A 26,657-nucleotide genomic window follows, 5' to 3' on the forward strand; every position below is an offset into this window, starting at 1 on the left:
TGCCCAACAAGCAAGTTTTGGAAAGAAGCTGTTTTAACGTTCAAATCTTGTCATGGGCTTTGAAATAATAGGCATATTAACAAACAAAGCCAAAATGTATCTGTTGGTTCGGACTTTTAGGCCACTTAAGCCTTAACGTACATTCATTTAGCACTCCGTTTCACACAAAATGTCCAATGAAAGAGTATCTTTCATAAGTTAATTTGACCATTCCTGACACACTCTTTTGGTTTTGGCAGCGTTGTATTGTCTTTTTAGACTAATATTTTGATTCAGAGACGCAAGATTTCCAGTCAAATGAGTAGAATATTGAATAAATGGTCTTTGAGGAAATATTTGAACCCTAACCCTAACTAGCAAAACCCGAAGATGGGGTTAGGGTTTTATTCCCATACAATGTAGACAGTTTTTGATGGCATGGCTGTGTTTTAGGGCTGAAAGGATACTTAGGAATTTAGTTCTTTCAATGTTTTCTAAACATTTTTTTCTGACCTATATGGCTGTATACAGTGCTTTGCCCCAAAAAGGAATGGTGTGTGAATTACCCAACGAGCAAGTTTTGGAAAGAAGCTGATTTAACTTTCAAACTCTTGTCATGGGCTTTGAAATAATAGGCATATTAACAAATAAAGCCAAAATGTATTAGTTGTTTCGGACTTTTAGGCCAATTAAGCCTTAACGTACATTCATTTAGCAATCCGTTTCAGACAAAATGTCCAATGAAAGAGTACCTTTCAAAAGTTAATTTGATGATTCCTGACACAATCTTTTGGTTTTGGCAGTGTTGGATTGTCTTTTTAGACTAATTTTTTGATTCAGAGACGAAAAATTTCAGGTCAAATGAGTAGAATATTGCATAAATGGTCTTTGAGGAAATATTTGAACCCTAACCCTAACTAGCAAAACCCGAAGCTAGTGTTAGGGTTTTATTCCCATACAATGTAGAAAGTTTTTGATGGCATGGCTGTGCTTTAGGGCTGAAAGGATACTTAGGAATTTAGTTCTTTCAATGTTTTCTAAACATTTTTTTCTGACCTATATGGCTGTATACAGTGCTTTGCCCCAAAAAGGAATGGTGTGTGAATTACCCGACAAGCAAGTTTTGGAAAGAAGCAGATTTAACTTTCAAACTCTTGTCATGGGCTTTGAAATAATAGGCATATTAACAAATAATGCCAAAATGTATCAGTTGATTTGGACTTTTAGGCCACTTAAGCCTTAACGGACATTCATTTAGCACTCCGTTTCACACAAAATGTCCAATGAAAAAGTACCTTTCAAAAGTTAATTTGACCATTCCTGACACACTCTTTTGGTTTTGGCAGTGTTGTATTGTCTTTTTAGACTAATATTTTAATTCAGAGACGAAAATTTTCAGGTCAAATGAGTAGAATATTGAATAAATGGTCTTTGAGGAAATATTTGAACCCTAACTAGCAAAACCCGATGCTAGGGTTAGGGTTTTATTCCCATACAATGTAGACAGTTTTTGATGGCATGGCTGTCCTTGAGGGCTGAAAGGATACTTAGGAATTTAGTTCTTTCAATGTCTTCTAAACATTTTTTTCTGACCTATATGGCTGTATACAGTGCTTTGCCCCAAAAAGGAATGGTGTCTGAATTGCCCAACAAGCAAGTTTTGGAAAGAAGCTGATTTAACGTTCAAATCTTGTCATGGGCTTTGAAATAATAGGCATATTAACAAACAAAGCCAAAATGTATCAGTTGTTTTGGACTTTTAGGCCACTTAAGCCTTAACGGACATTCATTTAGCACTCCGTTTCACACAAAATGTCCAATGAAAAAGTACCTTTCAAAAGTTAATTTGACCATTCCTGACACACTCTTTTGGTTTTGGCAGTGTTGTATTGTCTTTTTAGACTAATATTTTGATTCAGAGACGCAAAATATCCAGTCAAATGAGTAGAATATTGAATGAATGGTCTTTGAGGAAATATTTGAATTCTAACCCTAACTAGCAAAACCCGAAGCTAGGGTTATGGTTTTATTGCCGTACAATGTAGACAGTTTTTGATGGCATGGCTGTGTTTTAGGGCTGAAAGGATACTTAGGAATTTAGTTCTTTCAATGTTTTCTAAACATTTTTTTCTGACCTATATGGCTGTATACAGTGCTTTGCCCCAAAAAGGAATGGTGTCTGAATTACCCGATAAGCAAGTTTTGGAAAGAAGCTGATTTAACTTTCAAACTCTTGTCATGGGCTTTGAAATAATAGGCATATGAACAAATAAAGCCAAAATGTATCAGTTGTTTCGGTTTTTTAGGCTTCTTAAGACTTAACGTACATTCATTTAGCACTCCGTTTCACACAAAATGTCCAATGAAAGAGTACCTTTCAACAGTTAATTTGACCATTCCTGACGCACTCTTTTGGTTTTGGCAGTGTTGTATTGTCTTTTTAGACTAATATTTTGATTCAGAGACGCAAAATTTCCAGTCAAATGAGTAGAATATTGAATGAATGGTCTTTGAGGAAATATTTGAACCCTAACCCTAACTAGCAAAACCCGAAGCTAGGGTTAGGGTTTTATTCCCGTTCAATGCAGACAGTTTTTGATGGCATGGCTGTGTTTTAGGGCTGAAAGGATACTTAGGAATTTAGTTCTTTCAATGTTTTCTAAACATTTTTTTCTGACCTATATGGCTGTATACAGTGATTTGCCCCAAAAAGGAATGGTGTCTGAATTACCCGACAAGCAAGTTTTGGAAAGAAGCTGATTTAACTTTCAAATCTTGTCATGGGCTTTGAAATAATAGGCATATGAACAAATAAAGCCAAAATGTATCAGTTGTTTCGGTTTTTTAGGCTTCTTAAGACTTAACGTACATTCATTTAGCACTCCGTTTCACACAAAATGTCCAATGAAAGAGTACCTTTCAAAAGTTAATTTGACCATTCCTGACGCACTCTTTTGGTTTTGGCAGTGTTGTATTGTCTTTTTAGACTAATATTTTGATTCAGAGACGCAAAATTTCCAGTCAAATGAGTAGAATATTGAATGAATGGTCTTTGAGGAAATATTTGAACCCTAACCCTAACTAGCAAAACCCGAAGCTAGGGTTAGGGTTTTATTCCCGTTCAATGCAGACAGTTTTTGATGGCATGGCTGTGTTTTAGGGCTGAAAGGATACTTAGGTATTTAGTTCTTTCAATGTTTTCTAAACATTTTTTTCTGACCTATATGGCTGTATACAGTGATTTGCCCCAAAAAGGAATGGTGTCTGAATTACCCGACAAGCAAGTTTTGGAAAGAAGCTGATTTAACTTTCAAATCTTGTCATGGGCTTTGAAATAATAGGCATATTAACAAATAAAGCCAAAATGTATCAGTTGTTTCGGGTTTTTAGGCCACTTAAGCCTTAACGTACATTCATTTAGCACTCCGTTTCACACAAAATGTCCAATGAAAGAGTACCTTTCAAAAGTTAATTTGACCATTCCTGACACACTCTTTTGGTTTTGGCAGTGTTGTATTGTCTTTTTAGACTAATATTTTGATTCAGAGATGCAAAATTGCCAGTCAAATGAGTAGAACATTAAATGAATGGTCTTTGAGGAGATATTCGAACCCTAACTAGCAATACCCGAAGCTAGGGTTAGGGTTTTATTGCCGTACACTGTAGACAGTTTTTGATGGCATGGCTGTGTTTTAGGGCTGAAAGGATACTTAGGAATTTAGTTCTCTCAATGTTTTCTAAACATTTTTTTCTGACCTATATGGCTGTATACAGTGCTTTGCCCTAAAAAGGAATGGTGTCTGAATTGCCCAACAAGCAAGTTTTGGAAAGAAGCTGATTTAACTTTCAAATCTTGTCATGGGCTTTGAAATAATAGGCATATTAACAAATAAAGCCAAAATGTATCAGTTGTTTCGGTTTTTTAGGCCACTTAAGCCTTAACGTACATTCATTTAGCACTCCGTTTCACACAAAATGTCCAATGAAAGAGAACTTTTCCAAACTTAATTTGACCATTCCTGACACACTCTTTTGGTTTTGGCAGTGTTGTATTGTCTTTTTAGACTAATATTTTGATTCAGAGACGCAAAATTTCCAGTCAAATGAGTAGAACATTGAATAAATACTCTATGAGGAAATATTTGAACCCTAACCCTAACTAGGAAAACCCGAAGCTAGGGTTAGGGTTTTATTCCCGTACAATGTAGACAGTTTTTGATGGCAGAGCTGTGTTTTAGGGCTGAAAGGATACTTAGGAATTTAGTTCTTTCAATGTTTTCTAAACATTTTTTTCTGACCTATATGGCTGTATACAGTGCTTTGCCCCAAAAAGGAATGGTGTCTGAATTACCCGACAAGCAAGTTTTGGAAAGAAGCTGATTTAACTTTCAAATCTTGTCATGGGCTTTGAAATAATAGGCATATTAACAAATAAAGCCAAAATGTATCAGTTGTTTCGGTTTTTTAGGCCACTTAAGCATTAACGTACATTCATTTAGCACTCCGTTTCACACAAAATGTCCAATGAAAGAGTACCTTTCAAAAGTAAATTTGACCATTCCTGACACACTCTTTTGGTTTTGGCAGTGTTGTATTGCCTTTTTAGACTAATATTTTGATTCAGAGACGCAAAATTTCCAGTCAAATGAGTAGAACATAGAATAAATACTCTATGAGGAAATATTTGAACCCTAACCCTAACTAGCAAAACCCGAAGCTAGGGTTAGGGTTTTATTGCCGTACAATGTAGACAGTTTTTGATGGCATGGCTGAGTTTTAGGGCTGAAAGGATACTTAGGAATTTAGTTCTTTCAATGTTTTCTAAACATTTTTTTCTGACCTATATGGCTGTATACAGTGCTTTGCCCTAAAAAGGAATGGTGTCTGAATTACCCGACAAGCAAGTTTTGGAAAGAAGCTGATTTAACTTTCAAATCTTGTCATGGGCTTTGAAATAATAGGCATATTAACAAATAAAGCCAAAATGTATCAGTTGTTTCGGTTTTTTAGGCCACTTAAGCCTTAACGTACATTCATTTAGCACTCCGTTTCACACAAAATGTCCAATGAAAGAGTACTTTTCAAAACTTAATTTGACCATTCCTGACACTCTTTTGGTTTTGGCAGTGTTGTATTGTCTTTTTAGACTAATATTTTGATTCAGAGACGCAAAATTGCCAGTCAAATGAGTAGAACATTGAATGAATGGTCTTTGAGGAAATATTCGAACCCTAACCCTAACTAGCAAAACCCGAAGCTAGGGTTAGGGTTTTATTCCTGTACAATGTAGACAGTTTTTGATGGCATGGCTGTGTTTTAGGGCTGAAAGGATACTTAGGAATTTAGTTCTTTCAATGTTTTCTAAACATTTTTTTGTGACCTATATGGCTGTATACAGTGCTTTGCCCTATAAAGGAATGGTGTCTGAATTGCCCAACAAGCAAGTTTTGGAAAGAAGCTGATTTAACTTTCAAATCTTGTCATGGGCTTTGAAATAATAGGCATATTAACAAACAAAGCCAAAATGTATCTGTTGGTTCAGACTTTTAGGCCACTTAAGCCTTAACGTACATTCATTTAGCACTCCGTTTCACACAAAATGTCCAATGAAAGAGTACCTTTCAAAAGTTAATTTGACCATTCCTGACACACTCTTTTGGTTTTGTTAGTATTGTATTGTCTTTTTAGACTAATATTTTGATTCAGAGACGCAAAATTTCCAGTCAAATGAGTAGAATATTGGATAAATGGTCTTTGAGGAAATATTTGAACCCTAACCCTAACTAGCAAAACCCGAAGCTAGGGTTAGGGTTTTATTCCCATACAATGTAGACAGTTTTTGATGGCAGAGCTGTGTTTTAGGGCTGAAAGGATACTTAGGAATATAGTTCTTTCAATGTTTTCTAAACATTTTCTTCTGACCTATATGGCTGTATACAGTGCTTTGCCCCAAAAAGGAATGGTGTGTGAATTACCCGAAAAGCAAGTTTTGGAAAGAAGCGATTTAACTTTCAAACTCTTGTCATGGGCTTTGAAATAATAGGCATATTAACAAATAAAGCCAAAATGTATCAGTTGTTTCGGACTTTTAGGCCACTTAAGCCTTAACGGACATTTATTTAGCACTCCGTTTCACACAAAATGTCCAATGAATGAGTACCTTTCAAAAGTTAATTTGACCATTCCTGACACACTCTTTTGGTTTTGGAAGTGCTGTATTGTCTTTTTAGACTAATATTTTGATTCAGAGACGCAAGATTTCCAGTCAAATGAGTAGAATATTGAATAAATGGTCTTTGAGGAAATATTAGAACCCTAACCCTAACTAGCAAAACCCGAAGCTAGGGTTAGGGTTTTATTCCCATACAATGTATAAAGTTTTTGATGGCATGGCTGTGCTTTAGGGTTGAAAGGATACTTAGGAATTTAGTTCTTTCAATGTTTTCTAAACATTTTATTCTGACCTATATGGCTGTATACAGTGCTTTGCCCCAAAAAGGAATGGTGTGTGAATTACCCGACAAGCAAGTTTTGGAAACAAGCGGATTTAACTTTCAAACTCTTGTCATGGGCTTTGAAATAATAGGCATATTAACAAATAAAGCCAAAATGTATCAGTTGTTTTGGACTTTTAGGCCACTTAAGCCTTAACGGACATTTATTTAGCACTCCGTTTCACACAAAATGTCCAATGAAAAAGTACCTTTCAAAAGTTAATTTGACCATTCCTGACACACTCTTTTAGTTTTGGCAGTGTTGTATTGTCTTTTTAGACTAATATTTAAATTCAGAGACGAAAATTTTCAGGTCAAATGAGTAGAATATTGAATAAATGGTCTTTGAGGAAATATTTGAACCCTAACTAGCAAAACCCGATGTTAGGGTTAGGGTTTTATTCCCATACAATGTAGACAGTTTTTGATGGCATGGCTGTGCTTGAGGACTGAAAGGATACTTAGGAATATAGTTCTTTCAATGTTTTCTAAACATTTTTTTCTGACCTATATGGCTGTATACAGTGCTTTGCCCCAAAAAGGAATGGTGTGTGAATTACCCGACAAGCAAGTTTTGGAAAGAAGCGGATTTAACTTTCAAACTCTTGTCATGGGCTTTGAAATAATAGGCATATTAACAAATAAAGCCAAAATGTATCAGTTGGTTCGGACTTTTAGGCCACTTAAGCCTTAACGGACATTCATTTAGCACTCCGTTTCACACAAAATGTCCAATGAAAGAGTACCTTTCAAAAGTTAATTTGACCATTCCTGACACACTCTTTTGGTTTTGGCAGTGTTGTATTGTCTTTTTAGACTAATATTTTGATTCAGAGATGCAAAATTGCCAGTCAAATGAGTAGAACATTAAATGAATGGTCTTTGAGGAAATATTCGAACCCTAACTAGCAATACCCGAAGCTAGGGTTAGGGTTTTATTGCCGTACACTGTAGACAGTTTTTGATGGCATGGCTGTGTTTTAGGGCTGAAAGGATACTTAGGAATTTAGTTCTCTCAATGTTTTCTAAACATTTTTTTCTGACCTATATGGCTGTATACAGTGCTTTGCCCTAAAAAGGAATGGTGTCTGAATAGCCCAACAAGCAAGTTTTGGAAAGAAGCTGATTTAACTTTCAAATCTTGTCATGGGCTTTGAAATAATAGGCATATTAACAAATAAAGCCAAAATATATCAGTTGTTTCGGTTTTTTAGGCCACTTAAGCCTTAACGTACATTCATTTAGCACTCCGTTTCACACAAAATGTCCAATGAAAGAGAACTTTTCAAAACTTAATTTGACCATTCCTGACACACTCTTTTGGTTTTGGCAGTGTTGTATTGCCTTTTTAGACTAATATTTTGATTCAGAGACACAAAATTTCCAGTCAAATGAGTAGAACATTGAATAAATACTCTATGAGGAAATATTTGAACCCTAACCCTAACTAGCAAAACCCGAAGCTAGGGTTAGGGTTTTATTCCCGTACAATGTAGACAGTTTTTGATGGCAGAGCTGTGTTTTAGGGCTGAAAGGATACTTAGGAATTTAGTTCTTTCAATGTTTTCTAAACATTTTTTTCTGACCTATATGGCTGTATACAGTGCTTTGCCCCAAAAAGGAATGGTGTCTGAATTACCCGACAAGCAAGTTTTGGAAAGAAGCTGATTTAACTTTCAAATCTTGTCATGGGCTTTGAAATAATAGGCATATTAACAAATAAAGCCAAAATGTATCAGTTGTTTCGGTTTTTTAGGCCACTGAAGCCTTAACGTACATTCATTTAGCACTCCGTTTCACACAAAATGTCCAATGAAAGAGTACTTTTCAAAACTTGATTTGACCATTCCTGACACTCTTTTGGTTTTGGCAGTGTTGTATTGTCTTTTTAGACTAATATTTTGATTCAGAGACGCAAAATTGCCAGTCAAATGAGTAGAACATTGAATGAATGGTCTTTGAGGAAATATTCGAACCCTAACCCTAACTAGCAAAACCCGAAGCTAGGGTTAGTGTTTTATTCCCATACAATGTAGACAGTTTTTGATGGCATGGCTGTGCTTGAGGGCTGAAAGGATACTTAGGAATTTAGTTCTTTCAATGTCTTCTAAACATTTTTTTCTGACCTATATGGCTGTATACAGTGCTTTGCCCCAAAAAGGAATGGTGTCTGAATTGCCCAAGAAGCAAGATTTGGAAAGAAGCTGATTTAACGTTCAAATCTTGTCATGGGCTTTGAAATAATAGGCATATTAACAAACAAAGCCAAAATGTATCAGTTGTTTCGGTTTTTTAGGCCACTTAAGCCTTAACGTATATTCATTTAGCACTCCGTTTCACACAAAATGTCCAATGAAAGAGAACCTTTCAAAACTTAATTTGACCATTCCTGACACACTCTTTTGGTTTTGGCAGTGTTGTATTGTCTTTTTAGACTAATATTTTGATTCAGAGACGCAAAACTTCCAGTCAAATGAGTAGAACATTGAATAAATACTCTATGAGGAAATATTTGAACCCTAACCCTAACTAGCAAAACCCGAAGCTAGGGTTAGGGTTTTATTCCCGTACAATGTAGACAGTTTTTGATGGCAGAGCTGTGTTTTAGGGCTGAAAGGATACTTAGGAATTTAGTTCTTTCAATGTTTTCTAAACATTTTTTTCTGACCTATATGGCTGTATACAGTGCTTTGCCCCAAAAAGGAATGGTGTCTGAATTACCCGATAAGCAAGTTTTGGAAAGAAGCTGATTTAACTTTCAAATCTTGTCATTGGCTTTGAAATAATAGGCATATTAACAAATAAAGCCAAAATGTATCAGTTGTTTCGGTTTTTTAGGCCACTTAAGCCTTAACGTACATTCATTTAGCACTCCGTTTCACACAAAATGTCCAATGAAAGAGTACCTTTCAAAAGTAAATTTGACCATTCCTGACACACTCTTTTGGTTTTGGCAGTGTTGTATTGCCTTTTTAGACTAATATTTTGATTCAGAGACGCAAAATTTCCAGTCAAATGAGTAGAACATAGCATAAATACTCTATGAGGAAATATTTGAACCCTAACCCTAACTAGCAAAACCCAAAGCTAGAGTTAGGGTTTTATTCCCGTTACAATGTAGACAGTTTTTGATGGCAGAGCTGTGTTTTAGGGCTGAAAGGATACTTAGGAATTTAGTTCTTTCAATGTTTTCTAAACATTTTTTTCTGACCTATATGGCTGTATACAGTGCTTTGCCCCAAAAAGGAATGGTGTCTGAATTACCCGACAAGCAAGTTTTGGAAAGAAGCTGATTTAACTTTCAAATCTTGTCATGGGCTTTGAAATAATAGGCATATTAACAAATAAAGCCAAAATGTATCAGTTGTTTCGGTTTTTTAGGCCACTTAAGCCTTAACGTACATTCATTTAGCACTCCGTTTCACACAAAATGTCCAATGAAAGAGTACTTTTCAAAACTTAATTTGACCATTCCTGACACTCTATTGGTTTTGGCAGTGTTTTATTGTCTTTTTAGACTAATATTTTGATTCAGAGACGCAAAATTGCCAGTCAAATGAGTAGAACATTGAATGAATGGTCTTTGAGGAAATATTCGAACCCTAACCCTAACTAGCAAAACCCGAAGCTAGGGTTAGGGTTTTATTCCTGTACAATGTAGACAGTTTTTGATGGCATGGCTGTGTTTTAGGGCTGAAAGGATACTTAGGAATTTAGTTCTTTCAATGTTTTCTAAACATTTTTTTCTGACCTATATGGCTGTATACAGTGCTTTGCCCCAAAAAGGAATGGTGTGTGAATTACCCGACAAGCAAGTTTTGGAAAGAAGCGGATTTAACTTTCAAACTCTTGTCATGGGCTTTGAAATAATAGGCATATTAACAAATAAAGCCAAAATGTATCAGTTGTTTTGGACTTTTAGGCCACTTAAGCCTTAACGGACATTCATTTAGCACTCCGTTTCACACAAAATGTCCAATGAAAAAGTACCTTTCAAAAGTTAATTTGACCATTCCTGACACACTCTTTTAGTTTTGGCAGTGTTGTATTGTCTTTTTAGACTAATATTTAAATTCAGAGACGAAAATTTTCAGGTCAAATGAGTAGAATATTGAATAAATGGTCTTTGAGGAAATATTTGAACCCTAACTAGCAAAACCCGATGTTAGGGTTAGGGTTTTATTCCCATACAATGTAGACAGTTTTTGATGGCATGGCTGTGCTTGAGGGCTGAAAGGATACTTAGGAATTTAGTTCTTTCAATGTCTTCTAAACATTTTTTTCTGACCTATATGGCTGTATACAGTGCTTTGCCCCAAAAAGGAATGGTGTCTGAATTGCCCAACAAGCAAGTTTTGGAAAGAAGCTGATTTAACGTTCAAATCTTGTCATGGGCTTTGAAATAATAGGCATATTAACAAACAAAGCCAAAATGTATCTGTTGGTTTGGACTTTTAGGCCACTTAAGCCTTAACGTACATTCATTTAGCACTCCGTTTCACACAAAATGTCCAATGAAAGAGTACCTTTCAAAAGTTAATTTGACCATTCCTGACACTCTCTTTTGGTTTTGGTAGTGTTGTATTATCTTTTTAGACTAATATTTTGATTCAGAGACGCAAAATTTCCAGTCAAATGAGTAGAACATTGAATAAATACTCTATGAGGAAATATTTGAACCCTAACCCTAACTAGCAAAACCCGAAGCTAGGGTTAGGGTTTTATTCCCGTACAATGTAGATAGTTTTTGATGGCAGAGCTGTGTTTTAGGGCTGAAAGGATACTTAGGAATTTAGTTCTTTCAATGTTTTCTAAACATTTTTTTCTGACCTATATGGCTGTATACAGTGCTTTGCCCCAAAAAGGAATGGTGTCTGAATTACCCAAGAAGCAAGATTTGGAAAGAAGCTGATTTAACTTTCAAATCTTGTCATGGGCTTTGAAATAATAGGCATATTAACAAATAAAGCCAAAATGTATCAGTTGTTTCGGTTTTTTAGGCCACTTAAGCCTTAACGTACATTCATTTAGCACTCCGTTTCACACAAAATGTCCAATGAAAGAGTACCTTTCAAAAGTAAATTTGACCATTCCTGACACACTCTTTTGGTTTTGGAAGTGTTGTATTGCCTTTTTAGACTAATATTTTGATTCAGAGACGCAAAATTTCCAGTCAAATGAGTAGAACATAGAATAAATACTCTATGAGGAAATATTTGAACCCTAACCCTAACTAGCAAAACCCAAAGCTAGAGTTAGGGTTTTATTCCCGTACAATGTAGACAGTTTTTGATGGCAGAGCTGTGTTTTAGGGCTTAAAGGATACTTAGGAATTTAGTTCTTTCAATGTTTTCTAAACATTTTTTTCTGACCTATATGGCTGTATACAGTGCTTTGCCCCAAAAAGGAATGGTGTCTGAATTACCCGACAAGCAAGTTTTGGAAAGAAGCTGATTTAACTTTCAAATCTTGTCATGGGCTTTGAAATAATAGGCATATTTACAAATAAAGCCAAAATGTATCAGTTGTTTCGGTTTTTTAGGCCACTTAAGCCTTAACGTACATTCATTTAGCACTCCGTTTCACACAAAATGTCCAATGAAAGAGTACCTTTCAAAAGTAAATTTGACCATTCCTGACACACTCTTTTGGTTTTGGCAGTGTTGTATTGCCTTTTTAGACTAATATTTTGATTCAGAGACGCAAAATTTCCAGTCAAATGAGTAGAACATAGCATAAATACTCTATGAGGAAATATTTGAACCCTAACCCTAACTAGCAAAACCCAAAGCTAGAGTTAGGGTTTTATTCCCGTTACAATGTAGACAGTTTTTGATGGCAGAGCTGTGTTTTAGGGCTGAAAGGATACTTAGGAATTTAGTTCTTTCAATGTTTTCTAAACATTTTTTTCTGACCTATATGGCTGTATACAGTGCTTTGCCCCAAAAAGGAATGGTGTCTGAATTACCCGACAAGCAAGTTTTGGAAAGAAGCTGATTTAACTTTCAAATCTTGTCATGGGCTTTGAAATAATAGGCATATTAACAAATAAAGCCAAAATGTATCAGTTGTTTCGGTTTTTTAGGCCACTTAAGCCTTAACGTACATTCATTTAGCACTCCGTTTCACACAAAATGTCCAATGAAAGAGTACTTTTCAAAACTTAATTTGACCATTCCTGACACTCTATTGGTTTTGGCAGTGTTTTATTGTCTTTTTAGACTAATATTTTGATTCAGAGACGCAAAATTGCCAGTCAAATGAGTAGAACATTGAATGAATGGTCTTTGAGGAAATATTTGAACCCTAACCCTAACTAGCAAAACCCGAAGCTAGGGTTAGGGTTTTATTCCTGTACAATGTAGACAGTTTTTGATGGCATGGCTGTGTTTTAGGGCTGAAAGGATACTTAGGAATTTAGTTCTTTCAATGTTTTCTAAACATTTTTTTCTGACCTATATGGCTGTATACAGTGCTTTGCCCCAAAAAGGAATGGTGTGTGAATTACCCGACAAGCAAGTTTTGGAAAGAAGCGGATTTAACTTTCAAACTCTTGTCATGGGCTTTGAAATAATAGGCATATTAACAAATAAAGCCAAAATGTATCAGTTGTTTTGGACTTTTAGGCCACTTAAGCCTTAACGGACATTCATTTAGCACTCCGTTTCACACAAAATGTCCAATGAAAAAGTACCTTTCAAAAGTTAATTTGACCATTCCTGACACACTCTTTTAGTTTTGGCAGTGTTGTATTGTCTTTTTAGACTAATATTTAAATTCAGAGACGAAAATTTTCAGGTCAAATGAGTAGAATATTGAATAAATGGTCTTTGAGGAAATATTTGAACCCTAACTAGCAAAACCCGATGTTAGGGTTAGGGTTTTATTCCCATACAATGTAGACAGTTTTTGATGGCATGGCTGTGCTTGAGGGCTGAAAGGATACTTAGGAATTTAGTTCTTTCAATGTCTTCTAAACATTTTTTTCTGACCTATATGGCTGTATACAGTGCTTTGCCCCAAAAAGGAATGGTGTCTGAATTTCCCAACAAGCAAGTTTTGGAAAGAAGCTGATTTAACGTTCAAATCTTGTCATGGGCTTTGAAATAATAGGCATATTAACAAACAAAGCCAAAATGTATCTGTTGGTTTGGACTTTTAGGCCACTTAAGCCTTAACGTACATTCATTTAGCACTCCGTTTCACACAAAATGTCCAATGAAAGAGTACCTTTCAAAAGTTAATTTGACCATTCCTGACACTCTCTTTTGGTTTTGGCAGTGTTGTATTATCTTTTTAGACTAATATTTTGATTCAGAGACGCAAAATTTCCAGTCAAATGAGTAGAACATTGAATAAATACTCTATGAGGAAATATTTGAACCCTAACCCTAACTAGCAAAACCCGAAGCTAGGGTTAGGGTTTTATTCCCGTACAATGTAGATAGTTTTTGATGGCAGAGCTGTGTTTTAGGGCTGAAAGGATACTTAGGAATTTAGTTCTTTCAATGTTTTCTAAACATTTTTTTCTGACCTATATGGCTGTATACAGTGCTTTGCCCCAAAAAGGAATGGTGTCTGAATTACCCGATAAGCAAGTTTTGGAAAGAAGCTGATTTAACTTTCAAATCTTGTCATTGGCTTTGAAATAATAGGCATATTAACAAATAAAGCCAAAATGTATCAGTTGTTTCGGTTTTTTAGGCCACTTAAGCCTTAACGGACATTCATTTAGCACTCCGTTTCACACAAAATGTCCAATGAAAAAGTACCTTTCAAAAGTTAATTTGACCATTCCTGACACACTCTTTTAGTTTTGGCAGTGTTGTATTGTCTTTTTAGACTAATATTTAAATTCAGAGACGAAAATTTTCAGGTCAAATGAGTAGAATATTGAATAAATGGTCTTTGAGGAAATATTTGAACCCTAACTAGCAAAACCCGATGTTAGGGTTAGGGTTTTATTCCCATACAATGTAGACAGTTTTTGATGGCATGGCTGTGCTTGAGGGCTGAAAGGATACTTAGGAATTTAGTTCTTTCAATGTCTTCTAAACATTTTTTTCTGACCTATATGGCTGTATACAGTGCTTTGCCCCAAAAAGGAATGGTGTCTGAATTGCCCAACAAGCAAGTTTTGGAAAGAAGCTGATTTAACGTTCAAATCTTGTCATGGGCTTTGAAATAATAGGCATATTAACAAACAAAGCCAAAATGTATCTGTTGGTTTGGACTTTTAGGCCACTTAAGCCTTAACGTACATTCATTTAGCACTCCGTTTCACACAAAATGTCCAATGAAAGAGTACCTTTCAAAAGTTAATTTGACCATTCCTGACACTCTCTTTTGGTTTTGGCAGTGTTGTATTATCTTTTTAGACTAATATTTTGATTCAGAGACGCAAAATTTCCAGTCAAATGAGTAGAACATTGAATAAATACTCTATGAGGAAATATTTGAACCCTAACCCTAACTAGCAAAACCCGAAGCTAGGGTTAGGGTTTTATTCCCGTACAATGTAAATAGTTTTTGATGGCAGAGCTGTGTTTTAGGGCTGAAAGGATACTTAGGAATTTAGTTCTTTCAATGTTTTCTAAACATTTTTTTCTGACCTATATGGCTGTATACAGTGCTTTGCCCCAAAAAGGAATGGTGTCTGAATTACCCGATAAGCAAGTTTTGGAAAGAAGCTGATTTAACTTTCAAATCTTGTCATTGGCTTTGAAATAATAGGCATATTAACAAATAAAGCCAAAATGTATCAGTTGTTTCGGTTTTTTAGGCCACTTAAGCCTTAACGTACATTCATTTAGCACTCCGTTTCACACAAAATGTCCAATGAAAGAGTACCTTTCAAAAGTAAATTTGACCATTCCTGACACACTCTTTTGGTTTTGGAAGTGTTGTATTGCCTTTTTAGACTAATATTTTGATTCAGAGACGCAAAATTTCCAGTCAAATGAGTAGAACATAGAATAAATACTCTATGAGGAAATATTTGAACCCTAACCCTAACTAGCAAAACCCAAAGCTAGAGTTAGGGTTTTATTCCCGTACAATGTAGACAGTTTTTGATGGCAGAGCTGTGTTTTAGGGCTTAAAGGATACTTAGGAATTTAGTTCTTTCAATGTTTTCTAAACATTTTTTTCTGACCTATATGGCTGTATACAGTGCTTTGCCCCAAAAAGGAATGGTGTCTGAATTACCCGACAAGCAAGTTTTGGAAAGAAGCTGATTTAACTTTCAAATCTTGTCATGGGCTTTGAAATAATAGGCATATTAACAAATAAAGCCAAAATGTATCAGTTGTTTCGGTTTTTTAGGCCACTTAAGCCTTAACGTACATTCATTTAGCACTCCGTTTCACACAAAATGTCCAATGAAAGAGTACCTTTCAAAAGTAAATTTGACCATTCCTGACACACTCTTTTGGTTTTGGCAGTGTTGTATTGCCTTTTTAGACTAATATTTTGATTCAGAGACGCAAAATTTCCAGTCAAATGAGTAGAACATAGCATAAATACTCTATGAGGAAATATTTGAACCCTAACCCTAACTAGCAAAACCCAAAGCTAGAGTTAGGGTTTTATTCCCGTTACAATGTAGACAGTTTTTGATGGCAGAGCTGTGTTTTAGGGCTGAAAGGATACTTAGGAATTTAGTTCTTTCAATGTTTTCTAAACATTTTTTTCTGACCTATATGGCTGTATACAGTGCTTTGCCCCAAAAAGGAATGGTGTCTGAATTACCCGACAAGCAAGTTTTGGAAAGAAGCTGATTTAACTTTCAAATCTTGTCATGGGCTTTGAAATAATAGGCATATTAACAAATAAAGCCAAAATGTATCAGTTGTTTCGGTTTTTTAGGCCACTTAAGCCTTAACGTACATTCATTTAGCACTCCGTTTCACACAAAATGTCCAATGAAAGAGTACTTTTCAAAACTTAATTTGACCATTCCTGACACTCTATTGGTTTTGGCAGTGTTTTATTGTCTTTTTAGACTAATATTTTGATTCAGAGACGCAAAATTGCCAGTCAAATGAGTAGAACATTGAATGAATGGTCTTTGAGGAAATATTCGAACCCTAACCCTAACTAGCAAAACCCGAAGCTAGGGTTAGGGTTTTATTCCTGTACAATGTAGACAGTTTTTGATGGCATGGCTGTGTTTTAGGGCTGAAAGGATACTTAGGAATTTAGTTCTTTCAATGTTTTCTAAACATTTTTTTCTGACCTATATGGCTGTATACAGTGCTTTGCCCCAAAAAGGAATGGTGTGTGAATTACCCGACAAGCAAGTTTTGGAAAGAAGCGGATTTAACTTTCAAACTCTTGTCATGGGCTTTGAAATAATAGGCATATTAACAAATAAAGCCAAAATGTATCAGTTGTTTTGGACTTTTAGGCCACTTAAGCCTTAACGGACATTCATTTAGCACTCCGTTTCACACAAAATGTCCAATGAAAAAGTACCTTTCAAAAGTTAATTTGACCATTCCTGACACACTCTTTTAGTTTTGGCAGTGTTGTATTGTCTTTTTAGACTAATATTTAAATTCAGAGACGAAAATTTTCAGGTCAAATGAGTAGAATATTGAATAAATGGTCTTTGAGGAAATATTTGAACCCTAACTAGCAAAACCCGATGTTAGGGTTAGGGTTTTATTCCCATACAATGTAGACAGTTTTTGATGGCATGGCTGTGCTTGAGGGCTGAAAGGATACTTAGGAATTTAGTTCTTTCAATGTCTTCTAAACATTTTTTTCTGACCTATATGGCTGTATACAGTGCTTTGCCCCAAAAAGGAATGGTGTCTGAATTGCCCAACAAGCAAGATTTGGAAAGAAGCTGATTTAACTTTCAAATCTTGTCATGGGCTTTGAAATAATAGGCATATTAACAAATAAAGCCAAAATGTATCAGTTGTTTCGGTTTTTTAGGCCACTTAAGCCTTAACGTACATTCATTTAGCACTCTGTTTCACACAAAATGTCCAATGAAAGAGAAGTTTTCAAAAGTTAATTTGACCATTCCTGACACTCTCTTTTGGTTTTGGCAGTGTTGTATTATCTTTTTAGACTAATATTTTGATTCAGAGACGCAAAATTTCCAGTCAAATGAGTAGAACATTGAATAAATACTCTATGAGGAAATATTTGAACCCTAACCCTAACTAGCAAAACCCGAAGCTAGGGTTAGGGTTTTATTCCCGTACAATGTAGATAGTTTTTGATGGCAGAGCTGTGTTTTAGGGCTGAAAGGATACTTAGGAATTTAGTTCTTTCAATGTTTTCTAAACATTTTTTTCTGACCTATATGGCTGTATACAGTGCTTTGCCCCAAAAAGGAATGGTGTCTGAATTACCCGATAAGCAAGTTTTGGAAAGAAGCTGATTTAACTTTCAAATCTTGTCATTGGCTTTGAAATAATAGGCATATTAACAAATAAAGCCAAAATGTATCAGTTGTTTCGGTTTTTTAGGCCACTTAAGCCTTAACGTACATTCATTTAGCACTCCGTTTCACACAAAATGTCCAATGAAAGAGTACCTTTCAAAAGTTAATTTGACCATTCCTGACACTCTCTTTTGGTTTTGGCAGTGTTGTATTATCTTTTTAGACTAATATTTTGATTCAGAGACGCAAAATTTCCAGTCAAATGAGTAGAACATTGAATAAATACTCTATGAGGAAATATTTGAACCCTAACCCTAACTAGCAAAACCCGAAGCTAGGGTTAGGGTTTTATTCCCGTACAATGTAGATAGTTTTTGATGGCAGAGCTGTGTTTTAGGGCTGAAAGGATACTTAGGAATTTAGTTCTTTCAATGTTTTCTAAACATTTTTTTCTGACCTATATGGCTGTATACAGTGCTTTGCCCCAAAAAGGAATGGTGTCTGAATTGCCCGACAAGAAAGTTTTGGAAAGAAGCTGATTTAACTTTCAAATCTTGTCATGGGCTTTGAAATAATAGGCATATTAACAAATAAAGCCAAAATGTATCAGTTGTTTCGGTTTTTTAGGCCACTTAAGCCTTAACGTACGTTCATTTAGCACTCCGTTTCACACAAAATGTCCAATGAAAGAGTACCTTTCAAAAGTTAATTTGACCATTCCTGACACTCTCTTTTGGTTTTGGCAGTGTTGTATTGTCTTTTTAGACTAATATTTTGATTCAGAGACGCAAAAGTTTCAGTCAAATGAGTAGAATATTGAATGAATGGTCTTTGAGGAAATATTTGAATCCTAACCCTAACTAGCAAAACCCGAAGCTAGGGTTAGTGTTTTATTGCCGTACATGGGCTTTGAAATAATAGGCATATTAACAAATAAAGCCAAAATGTATCAGTTGTTTCGGTTTTTTAGGCCACTTAAGCCTTAACGTACATTCATTTAGCACTCCGTTTCACACAAAATGTCCAATGAAAGAGTACCTTTCAAAAGTAAATTTGACCATTCCTGACACACTCTTTTGGTTTTGGAAGTGTTGTATTGCCTTTTTAGACTAATATTTTGATTCAGAGACGCAAAATTTCCAGTCAAATGAGTAGAACATAGAATAAATACTCTATGAGGAAATATTTGAACCCTAACCCTAACTAGCAAAACCCAAAGCTAGAGTTAGGGTTTTATTCCCGTACAATGTAGACAGTTTTTGATGGCAGAGCTGTGTTTTAGGGCTTAAAGGATACTTAGGAATTTAGTTCTTTCAATGTTTTCTAAACATTTTTTTCTGACCTATATGGCTGTATACAGTGCTTTGCCCCAAAAAGGAATGGTGTCTGAATTACCCGACAAGCAAGTTTTGGAAAGAAGCTGATTTAACTTTCAAATCTTGTCATGGGCTTTGAAATAATAGGCATATTTACAAATAAAGCCAAAATGTATCAGTTGTTTCGGTTTTTTAGGCCACTTAAGCCTTAACGTACATTCATTTAGCACTCCGTTTCACACAAAATGTCCAATGAAAGAGTACCTTTCAAAAGTAAATTTGACCATTCCTGACACACTCTTTTGGTTTTGGCAGTGTTGTATTGCCTTTTTAGACTAATATTTTGATTCAGAGACGCAAAATTTCCAGTCAAATGAGTAGAACATAGCATAAATACTCTATGAGGAAATATTTGAACCCTAACCCTAACTAGCAAAACCCAAAGCTAGAGTTAGGGTTTTATTCCCGTTACAATGTAGACAGTTTTTGATGGCAGAGCTGTGTTTTAGGGCTGAAAGGATACTTAGGAATTTAGTTCTTTCAATGTTTTCTAAACATTTTTTTCTGACCTATATGGCTGTATACAGTGCTTTGCCCCAAAAAGGAATGGTGTCTGAATTACCCGACAAGCAAGTTTTGGAAAGAAGCTGATTTAACTTTCAAATCTTGTCATGGGCTTTGAAATAATAGGCATATTAACAAATAAAGCCAAAATGTATCAGTTGTTTCGGTTTTTTAGGCCACTTAAGCCTTAACGTACATTCATTTAGCACTCCGTTTCACACAAAATGTCCAATGAAAGAGTACTTTTCAAAACTTAATTTGACCATTCCTGACACTCTATTGGTTTTGGCAGTGTTTTATTGTCTTTTTAGACTAATATTTTGATTCAGAGACGCAAAATTGCCAGTCAAATGAGTAGAACATTGAATGAATGGTCTTTGAGGAAATATTTGAACCCTAACCCTAACTAGCAAAACCCGAAGCTAGGGTTAGGGTTTTATTCCTGTACAATGTAGACAGTTTTTGATGGCATGGCTGTGTTTTAGGGCTGAAAGGATACTTAGGAATTTAGTTCTTTCAATGTTTTCTAAACATTTTTTTCTGACCTATATGGCTGTATACAGTGCTTTGCCCCAAAAAGGAATGGTGTGTGAATTACCCGACAAGCAAGTTTTGGAAAGAAGCGGATTTAACTTTCAAACTCTTGTCATGGGCTTTGAAATAATAGGCATATTAACAAATAAAGCCAAAATGTATCAGTTGTTTTGGACTTTTAGGCCACTTAAGCCTTAACGGACATTCATTTAGCACTCCGTTTCACACAAAATGTCCAATGAAAAAGTACCTTTCAAAAGTTAATTTGACCATTCCTGACACACTCTTTTAGTTTTGGCAGTGTTGTATTGTCTTTTTAGACTAATATTTAAATTCAGAGACGAAAATTTTCAGGTCAAATGAGTAGAATATTGAATAAATGGTCTTTGAGGAAATATTTGAACCCTAACTAGCAAAACCCGATGTTAGGGTTAGGGTTTTATTCCCATACAATGTAGACAGTTTTTGATGGCATGGCTGTGCTTGAGGGCTGAAAGGATACTTAGGAATTTAGTTCTTTCAATGTCTTCTAAACATTTTTTTCTGACCTATATGGCTGTATACAGTGCTTTGCCCCAAAAAGGAATGGTGTCTGAATTTCCCAACAAGCAAGTTTTGGAAAGAAGCTGATTTAACGTTCAAATCTTGTCATGGGCTTTGAAATAATAGGCATATTAACAAACAAAGCCAAAATGTATCTGTTGGTTTGGACTTTTAGGCCACTTAAGCCTTAACGTACATTCATTTAGCACTCCGTTTCACACAAAATGTCCAATGAAAGAGTACCTTTCAAAAGTTAATTTGACCATTCCTGACACTCTCTTTTGGTTTTGGCAGTGTTGTATTATCTTTTTAGACTAATATTTTGATTCAGAGACGCAAAATTTCCAGTCAAATGAGTAGAACATTGAATAAATACTCTATGAGGAAATATTTGAACCCTAACCCTAACTAGCAAAACCCGAAGCTAGGGTTAGGGTTTTATTCCCGTACAATGTAGATAGTTTTTGATGGCAGAGCTGTGTTTTAGGGCTGAAAGGATACTTAGGAATTTAGTTCTTTCAATATTTTCTAAACATTTTTTTCTGACCTATATGGCTGTATACAGTGCTTTGCCCCAAAAAGGAATGGTGTCTGAATTACCCGATAAGCAAGTTTTGGAAAGAAGCTGATTTAACTTTCAAATCTTGTCATTGGCTTTGAAATAATAGGCATATTAACAAATAAAGCCAAAATGTATCAGTTGTTTCGGTTTTTTAGGCCACTTAAGCCTTAACGGACATTCATTTAGCACTCCGTTTCACACAAAATGTCCAATGAAAAAGTACCTTTCAAAAGTTAATTTGACCATTCCTGACACACTCTTTTAGTTTTGGCAGTGTTGTATTGTCTTTTTAGACTAATATTTAAATTCAGAGACGAAAATTTTCAGGTCAAATGAGTAGAATATTGAATAAATGGTCTTTGAGGAAATATTTGAACCCTAACTAGCAAAACCCGATGTTAGGGTTAGGGTTTTATTCCCATACAATGTAGACAGTTTTTGATGGCATGGCTGTGCTTGAGGGCTGAAAGGATACTTAGGAATTTAGTTCTTTCAATGTCTTCTAAACATTTTTTTCTGACCTATATGGCTGTATACAGTGCTTTGCCCCAAAAAGGAATGGTGTCTGAATTGCCCAACAAGCAAGTTTTGGAAAGAAGCTGATTTAACGTTCAAATCTTGTCATGGGCTTTGAAATAATAGGCATATTAACAAACAAAGCCAAAATGTATCTGTTGGTTTGGACTTTTAGGCCACTTAAGCCTTAACGTACATTCATTTAGCACTCCGTTTCACACAAAATGTCCAATGAAAGATTACCTTTCAAAAGTTAATTTGACCATTCCTGACACTCTCTTTTGGTTTTGGCAGTGTTGTATTATCTTTTTAGACTAATATTTTGATTCAGAGACGCAAAATTTCCAGTCAAATGAGTAGAACATTGAATAAATACTCTATGAGGAAATATTTGAACCCTAACCCTAACTAGCAAAACCCGAAGCTAGGGTTAGGGTTTTATTCCCGTACAATGTAAATAGTTTTTGATGGCAGAGCTGTGTTTTAGGGCTGAAAGGATACTTAGGAATTTAGTTCTTTCAATGTTTTCTAAACATTTTTTTCTGACCTATATGGCTGTATACAGTGCTTTGCCCCAAAAAGGAATGGTGTCTGAATTACCCGATAAGCAAGTTTTGGAAAGAAGCTGATTTAACTTTCAAATCTTGTCATTGGCTTTGAAATAATAGGCATATTAACAAATAAAGCCAAAATGTATCAGTTGTTTCGGTTTTTTAGGCCACTTAAGCCTTAACGTACATTCATTTAGCACTCCGTTTCACACAAAATGTCCAATGAAAGAGTACCTTTCAAAAGTAAATTTGACCATTCCTGACACACTCTTTTGGTTTTGGAAGTGTTGTATTGCCTTTTTAGACTAATATTTTGATTCAGAGACGCAAAATTTCCAGTCAAATGAGTAGAACATAGAATAAATACTCTATGAGGAAATATTTGAACCCTAACCCTAACTAGCAAAACCCAAAGCTAGAGTTAGGGTTTTATTCCCGTACAATGTAGACAGTTTTTGATGGCAGAGCTGTGTTTTAGGGCTTAAAGGATACTTAGGAATTTAGTTCTTTCAATGTTTTCTAAACATTTTTTTCTGACCTATATGGCTGTATACAGTGCTTTGCCCCAAAAAGGAATGGTGTCTGAATTACCCGACAAGCAAGTTTTGGAAAGAAGCTGATTTAACGTTCAAATCTTGTCATGGGCTTTGAAATAATAGGCATATTAACAAACAAAGCCAAAATGTATCTGTTGGTTTGGACTTTTAGGCCACTTAAGCCTTAACGTACATTCATTTAGCACTCCGTTTCACACAAAATGTCCAATGAAAGATTACCTTTCAAAAGTTAATTTGACCATTCCTGACACTCTCTTTTGGTTTTGGCAGTGTTGTATTATCTTTTTAGACTAATATTTTGATTCAGAGACGCAAAATTTCCAGTCAAATGAGTAGAACATTGAATAAATACTCTATGAGGAAATATTTGAACCCTAACCCTAACTAGCAAAACCCGAAGCTAGGGTTAGGGTTTTATTCCCGTACAATGTAAATAGTTTTTGATGGCAGAGCTGTGTTTTAGGGCTGAAAGGATACTTAGGAATTTAGTTCTTTCAATGTTTTCTAAACATTTTTTTCTGACCTATATGGCTGTATACAGTGCTTTGCCCCAAAAAGGAATGGTGTCTGAATTACCCGATAAGCAAGTTTTGGAAAGAAGCTGATTTAACTTTCAAATCTTGTCATTGGCTTTGAAATAATAGGCATATTAACAAATAAAGCCAAAATGTATCAGTTGTTTCGGTTTTTTAGGCCACTTAAGCCTTAACGTACATTCATTTAGCACTCCGTTTCACACAAAATGTCCAATGAAAGAGTACCTTTCAAAAGTAAATTTGACCATTCCTGACACACTCTTTTGGTTTTGGAAGTGTTGTATTGCCTTTTTAGACTAATATTTTGATTCAGAGACGCAAAATTTCCAGTCAAATGAGTAGAACATAGAATAAATACTCTATGAGGAAATATTTGAACCCTAACCCTAACTAGCAAAACCCAAAGCTAGAGTTAGGGTTTTATTCCCGTACAATGTAGACAGTTTTTGATGGCAGAGCTGTGTTTTAGGGCTTAAAGGATACTTAGGAATTTAGTTCTTTCAATGTTTTCTAAACATTTTTTTCTGACCTATATGGCTGTATACAGTGCTTTGCCCCAAAAAGGAATGGTGTCTGAATTACCCGACAAGCAAGTTTTGGAAAGAAGCTGATTTAACTTTCAAATCTTGTCATGGGCTTTGAAATAATAGGCATATTAACAAATAAAGCCAAAATGTATCAGTTGTTTCGGTTTTTTAGGCCACTTAAGCCTTAACGTACATTCATTTAGCACTCCGTTTCACACAAAATGTCCAATGAAAGAGTACCTTTCAAAAGTAAATTTGACCATTCCTGACACACTCTTTTGGTTTTGGCAGTGTTGTATTGCCTTTTTAGACTAATATTTTGATTCAGAGACGCAAAATTTCCAGTCAAATGAGTAGAACATAGCATAAATACTCTATGAGGAAATATTTGAACCCTAACCCTAACTAGCAAAACCCAAAGCTAGAGTTAGGGTTTTATTCCCGTTACAATGTAGACAGTTTTTGATGGCAGAGCTGTGTTTTAGGGCTGAAAGGATACTTAGGAATTTAGTTCTTTCAATGTTTTCTAAACATTTTTTTCTGACCTATATGGCTGTATACAGTGCTTTGCCCCAAAAAGGAATGGTGTCTGAATTACCCGACAAGCAAGTTTTGGAAAGAAGCTGATTTAACTTTCAAATCTTGTCATGGGCTTTGAAATAATAGGCATATTAACAAATAAAGCCAAAATGTATCAGTTGTTTCGGTTTTTTAGGCCACTTAAGCCTTAACGTACATTCATTTAGCACTCCGTTTCACACAAAATGTCCAATGAAAGAGTACTTTTCAAAACTTAATTTGACCATTCCTGACACTCTATTGGTTTTGGCAGTGTTTTATTGTCTTTTTAGACTAATATTTTGATTCAGAGACGCAAAATTGCCAGTCAAATGAGTAGAACATTGAATGAATGGTCTTTGAGGAAATATTCGAACCCTAACCCTAACTAGCAAAACCCGAAGCTAGGGTTAGGGTTTTATTCCTGTACAATGTAGACAGTTTTTGATGGCATGGCTGTGTTTTAGGGCTGAAAGGATACTTAGGAATTTAGTTCTTTCAATGTTTTCTAAACATTTTTTTCTGACCTATATGGCTGTATACAGTGCTTTGCCCCAAAAAGGAATGGTGTGTGAATTACCCGACAAGCAAGTTTTGGAAAGAAGCGGATTTAACTTTCAAACTCTTGTCATGGGCTTTGAAATAATAGGCATATTAACAAATAAAGCCAAAATGTATCAGTTGTTTTGGACTTTTAGGCCACTTAAGCCTTAACGGACATTCATTTAGCACTCCGTTTCACACAAAATGTCCAATGAAAAAGTACCTTTCAAAAGTTAATTTGACCATTCCTGACACACTCTTTTAGTTTTGGCAGTGTTGTATTGTCTTTTTAGACTAATATTTAAATTCAGAGACGAAAATTTTCAGGTCAAATGAGTAGAATATTGAATAAATGGTCTTTGAGGAAATATTTGAACCCTAACTAGCAAAACCCGATGTTAGGGTTAGGGTTTTATTCCCATACAATGTAGACAGTTTTTGATGGCATGGCTGTGCTTGAGGGCTGAAAGGATACTTAGGAATTTAGTTCTTTCAATGTCTTCTAAACATTTTTTTCTGACCTATATGGCTGTATACAGTGCTTTGCCCCAAAAAGGAATGGTGTCTGAATTGCCCAACAAGCAAGTTTTCGAAAGAAGCTGATTTAACGTTCAAATCTTGTCATGGGCTTTGAAATAATAGGCATATTAACAAACAAAGCCAAAATGTATCTGTTGGTTTGGACTTTTAGGCCACTTAAGCCTTAACGTACATTCATTTAGCACTCCGTTTCACACAAAATGTCCAATGAAAGAGTACCTTTCAAAAGTTAATTTGACCATTCCTGACACTCTCTTTTGGTTTTGGCAGTGTTGTATTATCTTTTTAGACTAATATTTTGATTCAGAGACGCAAAATTTCCAGTCAAATGAGTAGAACATTGAATAAATACTCTATGAGGAAATATTTGAACCCTAACCCTAACTAGCAAAACCCGAAGCTAGGGTTAGGGTTTTATTCCCGTACAATGTAGATAGTTTTTGATGGCAGAGCTGTGTTTTAGGGCTGAAAGGATACTTAGGAATTTAGTTCTTTCAATGTTTTCTAAACATTTTTTTCTGACCTATATGGCTGTATACAGTGCTTTGCCCCAAAAAGGAATGGTGTCTGAATTACCCGATAAGCAAGTTTTGGAAAGAAGCTGATTTAACTTTCAAATCTTGTCATTGGCTTTGAAATAATAGGCATATTAACAAATAAAGCCAAAATGTATCAGTTGTTTCGGTTTTTTAGGCCACTTAAGCCTTAACGTACATTCATTTAGCACTCCGTTTCACACAAAATGTCCAATGAAAGAGTACCTTTCAAAAGTTAATTTGACCATTCCTGACACTCTCTTTTGGTTTTGGCAGTGTTGTATTATCTTTTTAGACTAATATTTTGATTCAGAGACGCAAAATTTCCAGTCAAATGAGTAGAACATTGAATAAATACTCTATGAGGAAATATTTGAACCCTAACCCTAACTAGCAAAAC

This window comes from Atractosteus spatula, chromosome 3 (genome assembly GCF_055471065.1).
Source record: "Atractosteus spatula isolate fAtrSpa1 chromosome 3, fAtrSpa1.hap1, whole genome shotgun sequence".
Classification (NCBI taxonomy): Eukaryota; Metazoa; Chordata; class Actinopteri; order Semionotiformes; family Lepisosteidae; genus Atractosteus; species Atractosteus spatula.